The 17,262-nt window shown below is 57.6% G+C and overlaps 1 protein-coding gene and 1 non-coding gene across 2 annotated transcripts in view; one reads left to right on the forward strand and one right to left on the reverse strand.

Moving 5' to 3' along the window:
* The window catches only part of LOC149521034 (leukocyte immunoglobulin-like receptor subfamily A member 3), a 1,043,054-nt gene that overhangs the window by 402,918 nt on the left and 622,874 nt on the right, over positions 1–17,262 (forward strand). The gene's annotated exons all lie outside the window — the stretch shown is intronic.
* Positions 8,499–8,639, reverse strand: LOC149521048 (U4 spliceosomal RNA). Its single transcript, XR_016348142.1, has one exon. It is a non-coding gene; the product is annotated as a U4 spliceosomal RNA (small nuclear RNA).

Raw genomic sequence — 17,262 nt, forward strand, 5'->3', positions numbered from 1 at the left:
CAACTCCCATAGGTGCGCTGGTGCCATAACAGCCCGATATAAGGTCCTGGCGTAACCGCACTCGCTGGAGAAGACACAAGGATGCTGCGGCCCCTCGTACAGCTCAGGGCAGGGTGGCAGGGAGGGGCGGGGGGATGGGGATGCTTCGAGCGAACCAACCTGCACAAGGCAAAGGGCGGGAGCTAACCCCCTTTCGTGGGGCGACACGTGACCTCCTTGTGTCACAAGCGGGGCGCAGGGGTGGTGCTTTGTCTGGCTGGGAGGGGACCGGGAACGTTCAGGGGTCCCTGAGCCGGGCCATTCTCATGGGCATGGCAGGCCGGCTGGGCCCTAATCCAGGCAGAGACACGTGAGCTTTGTGAGCAATAACCCAGGGTAAAGGCTCCGGAGAGTCACGGAAAAAGCCCCGACCCCCAGTGTGACCAATGGCCCAGTCCGCAGTGTCTCCGCACTGTAGAAAACCCGCTTCCCCCTGTTAGCGCAGGCCCGGCTCTGCCCTGTCACTGTGTGTCCCCTGGCGCAGCACTAGGGGGCGCTGTCTGCAGCTGTCAGCGCGCGGAGCTGCAGCGAGACCTGGTTCCTGGCGGTGTCTGCGGAGATGGTGACTCGGCCCCGGCGGGAGGGGGCGTAGGCAAGTGCTCGGTGTGTACCACGTGATTCCCACCCATTTCAGACCCTTCCCCGCGGGCTGCCGGACCCGGTCCCAGGTGGCGCTGGTGCTGGAAACCGAGTCTCCGGAGATGCTGCAAGCGAGTGTCAGGGACTCCCCGGGCTTCGCCGCTCCCCGGCCTGTTTCCTTCACCTGCACTTGAGAGAGAGCACCTGGGAGGGAAACAGGAAATGACGGAGTGAGCCAGGCCCTGTCCCCTGGGAGAGGGGAACATGTGAAAATTAAACAACCCAAGACCTCGCCCAAGGGAGTGAGGCACACAGTGCCACTAATGTGCATTGGGATCCGGGCATCTCATTCCCATAAGCTGCTTGGACAGTTCAGCAGGAACCCCCGTAGCCACGAATCTGAAGGGGCCTCCACCCTAAAAAAGAAAATCAGCAGCAGGTTCATCTTCAGTGAAGAAGCAAACTGTGCCCAGCAGCCACACCCGGGCACGTCTGTGTCTGGAGGAGATCGAGGCTCCTTAAGACCAAGGGTTGGTATTTAAAGCGGAACCTCCCTTGGAAGGTTCCCCAGAATTAATATAAAAAGGACAGAGTGTGAGCTGAGTCCACACCTGGGATCCCTTCCCTGGACATGACCTCCCTCAGAGTGAGTTCTGCTCAGCGAAATGTGTGAAAGCTCCTGAGGTAAAGGGACGCTCAAACTCAGTTTACAAACATTTAATTCTCTTAAAGGAATGAAGGACATTGCGGAGAAGGGACTTTAACTCCAGAGTTCAAGGAGAAGCTTCAGAATTGTCATTCATGCTTAAATTTGACACTTACATGTATGGGTCTATACAAAGACTCTAATTATCTCACCCATTACAAAGATAGCTTCCCAAATTATCACCCCTATGACACTATCACCTCACAGACACTAACCTTCCACCCCCCTCCCCATTCTGTTCTAAAATGTGATTTGGCAATTTCACATGCATTCATTTTTTGATTGTATCACTTTGGTATATATGGTTGTTCCAATTTTCTTCCACAAATTGATCTGAGGAAGTGGGTCTGGCCCACGAAAGCTCATCACCTGATAAACCATCTTGTTAGTCTTTAAAGTGCTACATAGTTCTGTCTTCTGTTTCAGTTAGACCGGACTAACAGGGCTGCATCTCTATCATTGTGGAGAAGAGAATTTATACCCTGTCTCCTGTGGCTTGGGGTTTCAAAAGAGCCCGCGGGAATTGAGACCGCAAATGGCATCGAAATTCAGCAGGATCTGGGATTTTAACTCTCAGTCTGAATTTTTTTGTTTGTCTGTTTAATTTTGTTCACCAGTGGAGTTCAAATGTCTCCATTTGTGCATCCAAAAAACTCCAGGCAATTCATAATCACCTCACGGAAGTTTTGCCTTCGGATGCGTATCTGATCTCCATCGCTACAGGATCCGCACCCCTCACACTCTGTAACGCGTCAGTCTTACTACACCCCTGCGGCAGGCGCGCTGTTCCCCCCATTCTGCAGGCGAACACTGAGGCCAGGCAAGACAGAACGACTTCCTGTCGGTCACAGGGGAATTCCGAGGCAGAGTAAGGAAGCGAATCCGAGTGGCTGTTTCATGCACTAACCATTGGACCGTTCTCCCTCTCTTCAAGGCAGGGCAATTCGATGAGAGCCGTGCACTCTGAGCTTCCTGGAAATGATTAGGAAGGGCATTCGCGAAGGCAAACAGTGTTTATTTGAAGCTGGCAGGAGTCTGCGCTGACTGAACTCACAGGACCTGATCCAGCGCCCGTGGAACCGAGCGGGGGGCGGGGGGATTGACTCAGCGGGCACCGGAGCAGCGCCCAGATCGCAGCTGAAATGAGTGTGAACAGGTCTCCCCGCGCAGGGCAGAGCGGAGCGAAGCTTCCCCTGCAGCTGTGCCAGAGGAAACAGTCCGTGACTCAGCGATGGCTCTGCCAGGCAAGGCGGGTTTGTGTCCTAGCTCGGCGGGGCTGTCACTCACTGTGTCTCTCGCGCAGTAATACAGGCCCGTGTCTTCTGCCGTCAGGCCGGTCATCTGCAGGCTCAGCAGGCTGTTGGCGTTGTCCCTGGAGATGGTGAATCGCCCTTTGACTGCCTGGGAATAATACATGGTTGATCCACTGGGGCTACTAATGAAAGCGACCCAGTCCAGTCCTTTTCCGGGAGCCTGCCGGACCCAGCTCATCTCGTAGCTGCTGAAGGTGAAGCCGGAGGCTTTGCAGGAGAGGCGCAGAGAGTCTCCGGGCTTCTTCACATCCCCTCCGGACTCCACTAGCTGCACCTGGGACCGGACACCTGGGAACACAGACCGGTTATAAATATTGGTTTCAACACAAGGAGAATTAAATAAGCTTCCACCTCTGCCTTTATTCAGAGAAAGAAAATACCTTCCAAAGCCGCTACAGCCAAAATTACTAAGAGCAAAAAAGTCATTGTCCCTGGTGCTGAACTGACTTCTCACTGCCCAGACACAGGGGCTGAGGGTTGTCCCTGCGGGTGCAGCCTGGGCAGAGGGAGGAACAGTTTTAAGCGGGACACTGACTCCCTCATTTGCATATCCCGCGCCTTATAAGAGACAATCACCCTCTCGGGGATCTGACTCACCTGCCCTAGGGCTCCGGGTACAGGAGTCAGACTGCCCAAGCCCCGATCTCTGTCGCTCGGATCCTCCTGACACTTTGGGACACCTGTAAGGAATGAAGCCGGCGGTGACTGTGTTTCCTCACACAGGGATTGAGAGACTGGCTGTTGCCAGATGTTATGGGAGCCTAAGGCCTGACTCCCAAAGCCCTTTTGGGAGAGCCTCGATCTATTTACGGGCGGGGAGTTCTTCTCGGGGCTAGTCCGTCCCTTCTAGCAGCAGCGCCACCTGCTGATCAACGCACGGCACTTTCACTACAGGAGATTTTACTAGATTTTTGTCTTTCCCGAGTCATTCAGTAAAACTGGACTTGTTCATGTTTTAATGATGAAAAGACTTTGGGGCTGTACACCATTGTGACCCGTTGGGGTTTTCCCCTCTCCTGCACCCCCGTAATGGCACGAACAGACTCCACCAGCCAGTAGAATAGAAGGAGTTTATTGCTTCTCCAGGATACAGCACACCACAGCACAGGTATAATCTGGTTACAGGAACTGGGGCTAGGAGGACTCATTGCCCCCCCTTGAGATGGGGTGTGGCTGGGCCTTACAATCCCAGCCCCCCTCCCTACCTCCTTCTGCCCTGCTTCCCAGACAGAAACCTAACTAACTCACTTCCAGCCCTGCTCCCACCCAGGGCTCCACTCCCCTTCTTCCCATTGTTCCGCTCCCTGGGAGATAACTCCTCAGACAGGTTTGAAGCTCCCTTGCATAATGACTCATCCCCTGCCCTGCTGGGCTATGCTGCAGCCAGCAGCCAGTGGAGGTCACTCACAACCCACTGCCCAGAATAGCAACCAGCAAGGTACCCCCCATTACGTCACACGGGCTCACCCAGCAGGGATTTGCATGCGGGTGTCAGGGCGTGGATTTGATCGAGGAGACGCCCAGTTCAGCGCTTCTGACTCCAACCCTCGGGGTTTTCCAACAGAAATGGGAGCGACCCGGGCGGTGCAGGGCTGGTTTTGGGCTCCGCGTGCACATCAGATGTGGGACTGACTGAGGCTGCAGGGAGAAGTGGCTCCTGAATGTGCCAACAGGGATGATAGTTCAGCCTGTCCCAGAGTGGGACTAAAGGGAATCTTCTCCCCCTGCTGCATGTCTTCTGTCCGGTCCGGCCCTTCCCCAGCTGGTTGCCAGATCCCCTTGCGAGAGGGACAACTCCGAGGCATGGACAGATCTGAGGCATCACAGGTCAGCGTGACGTTCTCTCCATCCCTCCCAGTTCCCAGGTACACGTGGCTCTGCCCCAGCCTGAGGCGGTGGAGCAAGGGACCTGCTGCGGAGACCCGATGCCTCGGGTTCTGTGATGGCAGGGTAGGACGGCAGCAGCCGGATTTCAGAGAGGACTCGTTACCACCCGTTCAACCCGAGGGACTTTTGTCATATGAAACAATTAGAGCCAAGATTCCAAAATCCCTGTAACATCGCTCCTCTATCAGTCTGGGCCAGTCTCCATCAGACTGGGTTCCTCCACACACTGAGGACGGGCGACCTCTCCTGTCATTCACAACCCGTGGGAAAACTAAGTCTGTTGGATTAATCTGGTTTTATCTTCTCTCTGTCTCTAGTCCTCTGTGTGTTTCCTAGCACAACATGGGCTCTGACAAATCCGAGGCACAGAGCGTTACACGTTTTACGGGAGGTCCTACATAGATCACATGTATCTTTACTATGTTGTTTTTCTTTCGGAGGAGATGTGACCACCTGGAAGGAATGCAGCTAGTTTCTGTGCCTGTGTATTTTGAACAAAGTGAAGTTCCTGGTACTATTTTAACTGGAGGATTTATCCCAATTAAGATGCCCCCACACGCCAAAGAACGGCAGGGGCAGGGAGTCACTGATTGACTGCTAAAGCCATTAACATGCCCCCCTTCCATTGCCCCTTGGGCAGGACACACATGGGTCCCTGCAGGGGGGAAACAGGACTAGAGTTGCCCCCAGGTTCACAACTTTCGCTGATCTCAGAATGTCTCCGAACTGTGGCAAAACCGCTTCCCCTTTTCTATCGGTCCCCGCGTTGCGCTGTGTCACTGTGTCTCCCGGAGCAGTAATAGGTGCCGGTGTCCGCAGCTGTCAGCGAGCGGAGCTGCAGCAAGACCTGGTTCCTGGCGGTGTCCGGTGAGACGGTCACTCGGCCCTGCAGCGCGCTGGGATACTCAGTGTACCACGTGCCAGACCGGTACCACGTGCAGCCCAGCCACTCCGGCCGTTTGCCCGCGGGCTGCCGGACCCAGTCCCAGGTGGCGCTGGTGCTGGAAACCGAATTTCCGGAGATGGTGCAAGTGAGTGTCAGGGACTCCCCGGGCTTCGCCGCTCCCGGGCCCGTTTCCTTCAGCTGCACTTGGGAGATGACACCTGGGAGGGAAACACGCGAATGACGGAGTGAGCCAGGCCCCTGGGAGTCGGGAACATGTGAAAATTAAACATCCTGACACTGCACCTAAGGGACTGAGGCACCCAACAACCACGGATTTGCCTTGGAATCCGGGCACCTTATTCCCCTGGGCTGCTGGAACAGCTCCTTTTCTGCAGTCAGTGCTGCGGGGATCCCCCTGGTCCCCAGTAGCCACATACCTGAAGGGGCCCGAAGCAAAAAGAGAAAAATCATCAGCAGGTTCATTTTCAGTGAAGGTGCAAACGGTCCCCCAAATTTAGGACCCGGCATTTATCTGCCTACGGGGAGACTGAGGCTCCTCCCAGCAGGGGCTTGGATTTATACAAGGGCGCCGGGGCAGGAATTTGCATGCGGGTTTCACAACGCGGCTATAAGAGATGTCGGGGTGTGAGCTGTGTCCACACGTGGCGATCTCTGCCTGGGACGCGTGTCCGCCTGAGACAGGGAGCTCAGCCCAGCAGGGGTGTGTCTGTGTGTGAAAGCTTTGAAACTGCCTCAATATTTGGGAATCCGAACTCAGTAAGGCGTGTAAATGGGATTTGGTCTTTTCACACTAAAATTCTCAGCCCCCAAGCGGAGCGCAGGAAAGACCCTTGTGAGGCAGGAAGGTCTATACGGTACATCCCTCCTCACTTGTGATTTTCGCTGGTATTGGGAAGGAGCCGAGGGGAGTTAGGAGCCCTGCTCTAAGCGACATGAAGTTAGATTTCGGTCCCTAATGCACTTCTGCAGTCCCACGCTCCAGAGAGCTGCACCCGGTTCATGGAGTCTCTGCTGGAATTTGGACCCTTCTCTGTGTGTGAGATGCCCGGGCGGTGGGTGAGTCAGTCTGGGGTCCACAATTTATTACCATTGTTATTCCTGCCGGAAATAGCTCCTGGGATCGCTGACCCCCAGCCTTGCCCGGCCCATGATGGTGATGATAATGCTGAGACAAAGCAGGCTGGCCAGTGGGGCGGAGCAGTAGGGTGGGAATCAGGGGACCTGGATCTTGTTCCCACCTTTGCCCCTGGCGCGGTGGGTGACAGGGGGCAGGTCCCTTCGCCTCCCGGTGCCTCAGTTTCCCCTTCTGTGAAAGAGAATGTGATAGGATGAGAGCACCCCGAGAGAAGCCCTGAGATAAGGGGCCGGGCTGAGGCCTAAGAGCAGAACTCAAGCCCGGCCCTGGTCTTATTACGCAGAGCGAGCAAGAGTCCCGCTGTGCGCAGGCGCCAGGCCCTGTGACTCGCTGCCCCAGATCCGCCATTGGGTAGAACATGGCTGGGGCTGGAAACACAAGAGGGACACTAGGCACTGAGCATGCGCACAAACACCCTTGGGAGGGGCGGGCTCCAGGCGCCCCAGACGATGTAATGTACCGGGGGCCCTGCCGCTGCCGCAGTAGCTGCTGTGACGAATCCTCCGGGACCCTTTGAAACTGCCCTGGCGAGCCGCAGGCATTGGCGTGTGGGGGCGGATGGAGCCCCCTTGGGGGAGGCCAACCCCCCAGCTCCGCTCCTTCCACCCGCACCCTCCCTCGGGGGCCAGAGCTGACCCAGCAGCCCGCTGCACCTGCACGCAGGTCCCGAGGTTGCCGGACCAGGGCGGTTCAACCTGCGGGTTCTTGTGAAGGGTCTTTGCGATCCTTGCGGCCAGAGGGGTTTTATGTTCTAATGAGAGTGGAGGTTCTGGACACAACACAGAGCCTCCGGGGAAAGAGCCAATCACCGAACCGCCCAGAGTTCACTCATTGCTCTAGAGCAGGGGTCTCCAAACTATGGCCCGGGGGCCGGATGCGGCCCGCGAGGCCCTCTCATCCGGCCCGTGTAGACCTTTTTGTCTACGGAAAAAAAATTACGGAAATTTCGGAAATTTCACCATTCACACTAATACAGGTGTTCATGTGTAGTGTATCAATGTGTTATTAAATAATAACTGAATAAAATAATATTAAATAAATAATTAAGAACAACATCCATGTTTTGATTGTTTTTTATTTGGACCTCAAGTGTGTAGTCGGCCCCCGAACTGCTGTTTGATAGTTAATGCGGCCCTCGGGCTGAAAAGTTTGGAGAGTCTAGAGAAAGGTGCTTTGTTTCATTTGCTTTGGTGAGAGACCAATTTACCGAACAAACCACTTGCATGTCTCTGGAGTTACGGGGGAAGCGGAGTTTTCTGTTGACAGCCTCATGCCATTTGCCTCTGTTGGTGGAGAAGACCTGGCCTTAGTCTCTGTCCCAGGGTTCGGTTCCCGCGATGAGGGACCTTTATGGAGAGAGCTGTCAAATTGGGCGTGTTTTTAGAGATAATTTCCAATCACATCAAAAACAAACCAGGTTTTAAAATACTGATTTTGACAACTTTTGGGAAAAATCTCTGTAGGGCAGGAGGTGACGATTCTGCCTCAGATAACGCTGTGAGCTAACTCAGGGCAACTGCTGAATTGTTTAGTGTTAGGGGAAGGTAGCTATTAATGGGACAATGTCAGATTGGAAGGAGGTCTCTATGGGGGCTCCCCAGGAATTTATTCTGAGTCTGGTGGTTTTTATTATCTTTAGCAATGACCTGGATGTAGCAATAAGAGCATAAACCAGTATAAAATGGAAGGCGTCCATCAAGCCGTTTGTCACAGAAAACGGTTTATAACACGCTGGAAAACCTGAGTTTGTACAAAACAGCAAAAATGAAAGTGTGCTTTAAAGCTTTCAGTACAACCCTCTATATTAAACCATGAGAAATCATGGAAGGAACTTAAAACGCAAAAAAATAAAGCTAAGTGATACAACGGATAAGGAACAGCAGTACGAATACAAAGAAATCCAATTGTCTTTTATTAAACAAAGTCGCCCAGCCTCCGCAGAGACCACCAAAAATTGCCGATGCCGACTGTATTTCAAGTCGTCACGACGGGGTATTGGGAATAGTTTTCAATTAGCAATAATCGCACCTCGGATTAACCTCATTGGCTACGATATTGCCACTGCGCAAGAATAATGAAACTATCCCCCGGCGCCGTCAACCCGGGCAGGTCACGGGCTCCCAGCTTAGGGCGAGGCCCGGTACCGTAGCGGGAAGCCGGGTACGAAGTGCCCCAGCACCGCTGCCTCCGGAGCCCGGCAGCCCAGCCAGACCCAGCGGGCTTTCCGGGTTCAGAGCTTCTGTGTCGCCCAGAAACCTCAGCTGGCCGCAGAGGCCTCTGGGAGCGCGATGTAAATGTGAGACTTACTTCACCAGGAGGGATCCAGCCTGTGGGCTCCAGAGGGCTGGCGGGAGGCAGCGGAGAAAGGAGCGGCTCCAGAAAATGGCGGGGCCGGTGCAGCCATCATCTACTTCCTGGCTTTGCCTCAAACAGCCCTGCCTCTGTCTTCACTGCCCACTCGGAGCCCCGCTTGCAAATTAGGGACCAGCGCTGCAGCCCTTTCCCACTCCCACAATGCACCACTCTCACAGACATCTGCATAATTGCTAACACCGCTCCGCCCATCCGAATAGGCCACGCCCCTGGCTGTCTGTGTTCGAGACACTCGCTGTCAACCTAGAGCCTAGACCCGGCCCTTCAGCTGCTCAGAGCCCCACAGACAGACGCCCGGACCCTATCTCAAGTGCTACCAGCGCACGCGTGTGTGTGGGTGGGCGGAGCGGCTGAAGGGAAACCAGCAAGACGGGTTGGGAAGTGGGGAGACAAGAGGCGGTGCACCTGGCCACACACCCAGGCACTCACTGGCCCCAGCTAAGTCACTGGTGGGTAATTACCCGGGTTCACACGGGAAACCAATGGCCCGGATGAGTGGGGCATTAGCAGGTGCCCTGAGGGAGTGAACAGAACAGGGAATCGTCCAGTGATCCCTCCCCAGTTACCCATTCCCAGCCCCTGACAAACAGAGGCAGGGACCCATCCCTGCGCATTCTCCCATAGTGCTACACCCAGAATGCTACACCCAGAAATGCCCCAGGCAGCAGGTGCGCAGGAGCTGCCCCTCTGCACAAGGGCGGGGTTTGATCCAGACAATTCTCAGTGGGCTGGGGGGGGGGGGCTGCCTGAGGGATCAGTGACCCCACCCGGCCTCTCACCGGCCCTAACTCAGAGCTCCGCTAGCCCCCTGGCTGCCCTAAGTGCCCCGCTTCCCCGCTGCCTTCCCTCAGAACACGGAGTCTCACACTGGGCAGAGAGTCACTGGGGCAACCCAACTGGGAGGCCGGATGCAGCTGTTTGTTCTCTCTGCGTCTGGAAAAACATCCCTTGAGCATCCGCTCCCTGCGCTCCCCAGGGAGCTGGGCTCAGCAGAGCCTGTCTCCCCCTTCCAGTTGGGCATGGGGTCTGTCGGGGAGGGGTGTGACATAGTGGGGGGTAACTTGCTGGCTGCAGCATGGCCCAGCAGGGCAGGGGATGAGTCATTATGCAAAAGGGGTCTCTCACCTGTCTGACCAGCTACCCCCCAGGGAGACAAACAAAGGAAGGTGGAATGCCACCCCTGGCTGGGGGGGGGGGGGGGCAGGGCTGGAGGAGAGTTGGTTAGTTTCTGTCTGGGAAGCAGGGAAGAAGGAGCTGGGGAGGGGGGCTAGGATTGTAGGGCCCAGCCACCCCCCATCTCAAGGGGGGGGGCACTGAGGCCTCTTAGCCCCAGTTCCTGTAACCAGATGACATCTGTGCTGTATCCTGGAGAAGCAATAAACTCCCTCTGGGTATGTCTACACTACCCCGCTAGTTCGAACTAGCGGGGTAATGTATGCATACCGCACTTGCTAATGAAGCCCGGGATTTGAATTTCCCGGGCTTCATTAGCATAAGCGGGGAGCCGCCATTTTTAAATCCCCGCTGCTTCGAACCCCGTGTAGCGCGGCTACACGGGGCTCGAACTAGGTAGTTCGGACTAGGGTCCTATTCCGAACTACCGTTACTCCTCGTGAAACGAGGAGTACCGGTAGTTCGGAATAGGCACCCTAGTCCGAACTACCTAGTTCGAGCCCCGTGTAGCCGCGCTACACGGGGTTCGAAGCAGCGGGGATTTAAAAATGGCGGCTCCCCGCTTATGCTAATGAAGCCCGGGAAATTCAAATCCCGGGCTTCATTAGCAAGTGCGGTATGCATACATTACCCTCCTAGTTCGAACTAGGAGGGTAGTGTAGACATACCCTCTATTCTACTGGCTGGTGGAGTCTGTTGTGCCATTTCAGGGGTGCAGGAGATGGGAAAACCCCAACGCGTCGTCACAAGGGGGCACTATCCGTGTTATTGTGTACAATCTGAGTGCCACCCTCAGGAATTCCCACCCCGTCCCTGCAGGGGGAGGTTTTTATGGGAGCTCAGATTCGTTTCCTCTCGCTGTGTCCCTGGTGCAATAATACACGGCGCTGTCCTCCGCTCTCAGGCTGGTCATTTGCAGGTAGAAGTTGGCGCTGTCCTTGGAGGCTGTGAACCGGTCCTGCACGGAGGCGGCGTAGTACTTGGTGTTCGCCTCATTGTAATGGTGAGCCAGCCACTCCAGCCCCTTCCCCGGCTCCTGCCTGATCCAGCCCATCCAAGTGCTGCTGAGAGCTAACCCGCTGGTGGCGCATTGCAGCTAATGGGCCTCTCCGGGCTTCTTCAGCGCTGGGCCCGACTGGGTCAGAACCACCTGCGAGCGGGCCCCTGGGGAGAAGGGAAACAGGGAAATTGGAAATTAAAACATTAGCAACGGATGGGAGCCGCCAATTAAAATAAACAGGATTAAAAGGAGCCGCATGAACCACATTGTCCAATAAAGAGGGTGAGATCCCAGCACTGTTGTATATCCCATCGCTGACAGCATCCCACAGAGACCAATCCCTTGTCCCTGCCATGGAGGTATCGGGGAGAAAATACCTTCCCGAGCCGCAGAGAGGAAAACTAGAAGCAGCCAAAGTCTCATTGTCCCTGGTGCTGGAGGGGGAAGTTCTCAGGAGACTGGCTGGTCACTGCACAGACCCGGGGCCTGCGGATTGTCCCTGCGGGTGCAGCCTGGGCAGCGACAGGGACAGATTTAAACAGGACACTCAGCCCGATTTGCATAGCCCCTCCCTGCGACACATAAAAGAGCCTCCCTAGACTAGCCCAGGTCACCGGCCCGGAAATTCAGACGCACAGAAGGGAAGAAGAATCACTCCCGACCCGGGCATGCACCTGGGACCTTGCCTAGCCAGGTTCGGTTCCCTGCTCTGTCCCAGAGTCTCTGTGTCCCCCGGGGCAATGCACCTGGCGCCGGATAGTTCTGGGTATGGAGGCTTCAGGCGGGATTTTTCGAAGCACCGAAACGCCCTGATCCCTGCACTGACCAGTCAGAAAGTTTCATGTTCACTGGTGAGACCGGGACCAGTTCTCTGGGAAAGCCTCTGCTAACAGCGCAGAGCCAGAGGGCTGCGGATTGTCTGCGGGTGCAGCCTGGGCAGCTCAAGACGGATTTAAGCAGGAAGCTGCCACCGTTATTGGCATAGCCCGCTCCTTATAGGAGGCTGAAATCGCTCCTCTGAGCGTCCTTCTGCACATGCCTGAGCGCAGAGTGCGGGTTCGATCGGTCTCCTGTCCCCGGGAGTACGTGTGGACAAAGAAAGGATGAAGCAGGTGCCCCAGGGAAGACAATTTCCCTAACCCCGCTTCCAGCCCCGATCGCTGCCAATTTGGAAGGGGGTGGGAGATCGAGCCTTGGAGCCCCCAGACATAGTGGGTCTTGTATGGCGGGTCAGTGACGTGTCACCGGGCGCCACTGGACTGAGACTCCACTGGAGACATAATAATTCCCTGCGAAGTTCCCCAGACCCAGGCCTGCTTCAGCGGAGTCTCCATCCCTAGAGATTTTTAAGTCTCGGCTTGACAAGGCCCTGGCCTGGTTGATTTAGTTGAGGTTGGTCCTGCCTAGAGCAGGGGGCTGGACTTGATGACTCCTGAGGTCTCTTGCAGCTCTATGGTTCAGTTTGCTGCCCCCCCCCCCGCCCCCCACCCCCGCAGCCTGCCTGGGGCATTGCAAAGGCGATTTTGAACAGACGCTGTTCCGCAGAGTAGGTTGTGTGTGGGGAGGGGAGGGGGGAATCTCGGGGCTTCTCCGGGTAGTGGGGGAGGCTTGAGGCTCTTGCTGAGGGAGCGGGCAGGGGAATCTGGCGAGTTTTCCCACAGGGGGCGGGTGGAAACAGTGGAGCCAGGAACTAGCATCCCCCTAGGAGGCTCCACTAGTCTCCCTCGCGCCCATACCTGGCCCGCCGGGGAGATTTAAAAGGGCAACTTAAAAGGGCTACCCAGTGACCGCTCCCCTCCTCCGCCAATTAAATCAACCAGGCCCCTGGCCGTTGCCTCTTCCCCCTCCCCCCCCCCCCCCCCGGCGAAGATGCAGGGGCACAGGCAGGGCAGGAGAGGAATTTGCTTGGGCCCCTGTCAATAAGAGATACCGTCACCGGGGTGTGCTGACCGGTGGGGCCTAGGGCCGAGACGGGGAGGGGCGGAGGTTGTATCCCTCGGTGGCGGGTGGGTCGATCGATCGATGGATCAACCGGAAGGCACCTCCAGGAGGCTTGAAGTCCAGTCCCTGCGCTGCGGCGCGTGGGCAGGCCGAGGCCCGCAGAGCTGAGAGTGAGGCCGGGGCCAGCCAAGCACAGAGCCGATGGAACAGCTGTGTGAGCAGAACCCGCCCCTCCCCGTGGCACCGACCGACCGTGTTCCGTGAGCGCTGTCCCGGCCGCGTTTGCCTTTATCCCGGGTTTCCCAGCAGTCCGACCCAGGGGGCTCACATGGGAATTGTGGCCGTTTTCTTTGGCTCTACGCAGGTATTACGAAGCGTATACAAGTGAATGGGGCCCAGCGTGTCCCTCTTCACATCCCAGTCACGGGGCCGGACTCGGGCTCTCAGCGTCTGTGGGACTGGACTGGGCTGCAGAGCCGAGTGCATCGTATCTCTTGGAACGGGAACTTGTCTCTTGTGAGCGCCCAGCGCCGGGACTGTCAGAGTCAAACCCGCTGGGACTTCTCCCGCTGCCAGCAGCGGGAGGTTTGTGTCTGAGCTCAGACCCGCTTCGGCTCACTGTGTCTCTCGCGCAGTAATAGCGGCCGGTGTCCTCGGGCTTCAGGCCGGTCATTTGTAAATATACCGAGTTGAGGGAATTCTCTCTGGAGATGGTGAATCGCCCTTCGACGGCCTTAGAATACCACTGGCTGGATCCGCTTGGGCTGCTGACCCTAGCGACCCACTCCAGCCCCTTCCCGGGAGCCTGGCGGACCCAGTTCATTTCATAGCTGCTGAAGGTGAAGCCGGAGGCTTTGCAGGAGAGGCGCAGAGAGTCTCCGGGCTTCTTCACATCCCCTCCGGACTCCACCAGCTGCACCTGGGACCGGGCACCTGGGAACACAGACCGGTTATAAATACCAAGATCAAAACAGCCACATTTGTTTTAATTCTGCAGTTTTTCAGAAGAAGAAATTACCTTCCAAAGCCGCTACAGCCAACACCACTAGGAGCAAAAGTCTCATAGTCTCTGTGCTGGAGGATTAATTTCTCCGGGGACTGGCTGGTCGCTGCCCAGACCCAGGGGGCTGCGGATTGTCCTGTGGGTGCAGCCTGGACAGAGGGAGGGACAGATTTAAACAGGACACTGACTCTCTCATTTGCATACCCCGCCTTACAAGAGACACGCGTTGCTCCTACCAAGGTTCTGAGTGACTCGCTGTGACGTAGTGGGGGTACTTGCTGGGCTGTGGTGACCCCTGCTGTCTGGAGCAAGACCCAGCAGGGAAAACCTCGCTAGGCAGAGGTAATGCCAAACTTGTTGAACCAGTGGCCAGACACCCCCCATGGAGAGGAACAAAGGAAGGGGGAATGCTGCCCTGACTGGGGGGCAGGGCTGGAAGGGAATTTAGTTAGTTACTGTGGGAGAGCATGGAGGAGAGCCTAGGAGAAGGGGCTGGAGTTTAGGGGCCCAGTCTCCCCCATCTCAAGGGGGCCTGAGGCATCCTAGCCCAGCTCTGTGACCAGATTACATCTGTGCTGTGCTGTATCCTGGAGAGGCAATAAACTTCCTCTATTCCACCGGCTGGTGAAGTCTGTTTGTGCCATTTCGGGGTGCAGGAGACGGGGAACCCCCAACGCGCCATCACACTCGCCCCAGGGGTCCGGGTGCAGGGCTCAGAAAGCGCCGGTCTCGGTGTCTGTGCAGCGCCGGGCACGGGGTGCTGGGATCATCCTGACACTTTCGGAGCTGGAGAAGAGAGCAGCTCTCTGCAGTCACTGTGTCTCCTTGCGCAGGAACTGAGGGGCTGGTGACTCTCCCGTGATGGGGAAGGAAAGTGATCTCCGCACCCTCCTCCTATGCTCAGAGGGGCCAGGCAGTGCCGGTCCCTGGCTCAGTGTGGGGGAGCCATTGGCCTGTGACACCGCTGGGGAGGGCAGATTTCCCGCAACGCTGGGAGGGATTTGGGCGGGAAACCCCCTTCCCTCCCCGGATTCTGGCTGGGTTGAAGCGCTCCCTGGCGCCTAGGAAGCCTTTCCACTGAGTGTGAGGGGGGCTCGGTGCAAGGCCCAAGTGGGTCTGTGAATCTTTAGCCTCCCGACGGCGGCTCCTGTGACGTGCGTCGGGCACAGGTGAGACACCGACACAGCCCCGCAGGGGGCAGTAGAGTCTTTGTGAAGGGCTGAATGCCCCTGACCAGCCCTCGGGATTCCATCTGCCGGCTGGGACATTAACCCGGGGCAGAAAGTGAGCGTGACCCAGCGGTGAGTCTCTCTGCTCTCCTTTGAACCCAGCGGGCTCCTGGCACTCGCGGGCGGACCGCGAGCGCCACCGCGGGGCATTCCCACGCAATTGCAGGGGAAGGTTTTTTGGCGGGGAGGAGGCTGGTTTCCCGCGCAGGAATAACGGGGCGGCCCTGCTGGTCTCCGGCTGCTCATGTCACGTGTGCGCGGAACTGGAGACCGTGTGTCCCCAGCCCAGCCCATTAGCCGGCCATGGCCCTGCGCTGAGCGAGAAAGAATCTCTGCGCCCGGAGCCGCCGCAGCTGGGCTGTGCCGCTCCCCCGGGACAGCCGGGCTGCAGCTGCGGAGTGAAGGGGCTGGGAACAGCCAGCCCCGATCGCAAGGAGCCGAACCGGGGGGAGATGAAGCGATTGCCCTGAAAGGAGCCGCAGGGCTGCAGCGGAGGGGGTGTTCGGTGCGAGCCCAGCAGAGTCCAGGGGCAGAGACTCCAGCCCGGTGCGGTGGTTGAGGGTCCGAGTGTCTGTCCCCCCAGGCTCAGGGAGGCAGGGCGGCCCCTGGGTCTGTAGCCCTAGAGCAACGGGGTGAATCTGAGCCCTTGAGAACTGAACACACTGAGAGCCCGGCGCGCGCACTGTCCGCGTCCTGCTAGCCGGGACTTTCCCTGCGAACAGCAACTGGAGGATTCCTCTGAGCCCGGCCCGACTTCCCCTCCCTGTGCCTGGCGCACGCCGGGCGGTGTCCTCGGGCCCTAGTGGAGAGAACAAGACTGGCTGGGTGCGCGCGCAGGCGCGTGCGTGTGTCCCTGCCCTGCCCTCTCCTGGTACCGCGAAGGAGGGGTCCGTCCCCGGGCGCGCCCCGCGCTCTGTGACCCGGGCGCTGTGCGATGGTTCCTTCACTCCATGGCTCTGTCCCGGCCCGCACACTCTGCAAAGGCCGGAAATAACTCTCAGGTCTGTGCGCCTGGCCCGGCTCCCGAAGGGCGGGGCGCGGCCAGAGACACCGGGGAAATCCTGCCGGGAGGGTGTTTTACAAACGGGCGTGTCGGTATCTTGTCCAGAGTCAGCTCCCTGCGTGTGCCTATTCCTAGGATCCGGCTCCGCTAACCCGGTCAGGGTCGGTTCCCGCTTAGGCTATGGAGAAACCGCTTCCCCCTTTTGTCCCGGGCCCTGCGTTGCGCTGTGTCACTGTGTATGTGGCGCAGTAATAGAGGGCGGTGTCTGCAGCTGTCAGCGAGCGGAGCTGCAGCGAGAACTGGTTCTTGGCGGTGTCTGCGGTGATGGTGACTCGGCCCTGGAGAGATGCGGCGTAGGCTGTAGCCCCGCTATACGGATACACCCACCCCACCCACTCCAGCCCCTTCTCGGGGGGCCGCCGGATCCAGTGCCAGTGATAATGCTGAGTAGAGATGGAGACCCCCGAGACAGAGCAGCTCAAAGTGAGGGTTTCTCCGGGCTTCAGCGCTCCCGGGCCGGACTGGACCAGCTGCACCTGGGAGAGGACACCTGGGAAAAAAGGAAACAAATTAGCCAGCGAATGTCTCTGTGTGTCCCTGATTCTCCCACGGGCCCCACGGACACTCACAGCCGGGGGCGGCGAGCAGGGCGAGGAAAAGCAGCAGAGGCTCCATTCCCGTTCCCAGGCACTGAGGGAAACTCCCCAGCGGGCCGGGCCGGGCAGGGCTGTGTCCGGGCAGACACTGAGCGCCCTAGAATCACGGGTTTGTATTTAAGAAGTGACTCCCGGGGCAGGGATTTGCATGCGGGTTCGCCAGGTGGCGTGTAAGGGATGACGGGGGGAGCGCCAGGACAGGGCGATGTCCCCTCGGGGATACTTTCCCCCTTTACCCTCCAAAATGTGCCAGGCACTTGCCATGGGTAGGGGCTGTGCCCAGAGGGGGAGTCTCTCCTGGGAGGGACAAATGGGGCA

Source organism: Pelodiscus sinensis, chromosome 30, assembly GCF_052426305.1.
Source record: "Pelodiscus sinensis isolate ZL-2025 chromosome 30, ASM5242630v1, whole genome shotgun sequence".
Taxonomy (NCBI): Eukaryota; Metazoa; Chordata; order Testudines; family Trionychidae; genus Pelodiscus; species Pelodiscus sinensis.